The sequence below is a fragment of the Otolemur garnettii genome, unplaced genomic scaffold (assembly GCF_000181295.1).
Source record: "Otolemur garnettii isolate 467f Iridium unplaced genomic scaffold, OtoGar3 scaffold00073, whole genome shotgun sequence".
In the NCBI taxonomy this organism is placed as follows: Eukaryota; Metazoa; Chordata; class Mammalia; order Primates; family Galagidae; genus Otolemur; species Otolemur garnettii.
This window is the reverse complement of record NW_003852468.1, coordinates 1,657,410-1,658,399: the sequence shown is the minus strand read 5'-3', so window position 1 is coordinate 1,658,399 and position 990 is coordinate 1,657,410. Positions and strand designations below refer to the sequence as shown.

General features: G+C 42.0%; 1 non-coding gene across 1 annotated transcript; it reads left to right on the top strand.

The window, feature by feature from the left end:
• Nucleotides 1-242: 242 nt before the first annotated feature.
• LOC111726634 lies at nucleotides 243-377 on the top strand. The gene has a single exon (XR_002774368.1). It is a non-coding gene; the product is annotated as a small nucleolar RNA SNORA70 (small nucleolar RNA).
• The last annotated feature ends 613 nt before the right edge of the window (nucleotides 378-990 follow it).

Below are 990 nucleotides of genomic sequence, written 5' to 3'. Positions count from 1 at the left end.
CTTCATTTCTAATGCATAGAAATGCAGTTGGCTTTTTATGTATTAATATCCTCCAACTTTGATGAGTTCATGTATTCTAATTTTTTTGAAATCCTTAGAATTTTCCATACATAAGATGAAGTCATCCCCAAATAGAAGTAATGTTACTTCTTACTTTCCAGCTTGGATCCCTTTCTTTCTCTTGCTTTAAACACCCTGAGTAGAACTTCAAATATAATGTTGACTTAAATTGGAGAGAGTGCCTGCGGTTAACTAAGCTGACCATGCTCCTTTCCTCATGGGGGCCTGGTGTGCAATGGCTGCAAACAGCGGGCTCCTTGGTAATGTATCCGGCCTATTGCTTTTATAGGTTGCTCTAAGGGACCTTGGCGACACTCCATTCCAGTACATGTTCATGTGTTAGACCTTGTGCTGTCCCCAGTCTAGGCTCCAGAAAGGTATGTGTGGTGCCTTTGGAAAGCCCCAGAGCACTGTGGCTGAGGTTCACATTGGCCAAGTCCTCATGTCCATCCACACCAAACTATAGAACAAGAAGCATGTGACTGAGGCCCTTTGCAGGGCCAAGTTCAAGTTCCCTGGCCACCAGAAGATTCACATCTCCATAAAATGGGGTTTTACCAAGTTTAACTTAGATGAATTTGAAGACATGATGGCTGAGAAGCAGCTCGTCCCAGATGGCTGTGGGGTCACATACATCCCCAGTTGTGGCCCCCTGGACAAGTAGTGGGCCCTGCACTCTGAGAACTTATGCTGTGCTATCTGTCATTTGCACCTACCAATAATAAATCCTACTTCCTATCCACTTTTAAAATAAATAAATAAATAAATAAACTGGTGAGCGTGGACATCACTGTCTTGTTCTTGATCTTAAAAAACAAGTTTTCAGACTTTTACCTTCAAATATAGTGTTAGCTGTGGGTTTTAACAGATGCCATTTATCACCTTAGGAAGTTCCCTTCTGTTCCCAGTTTGTTAACTGTTTTTAACATG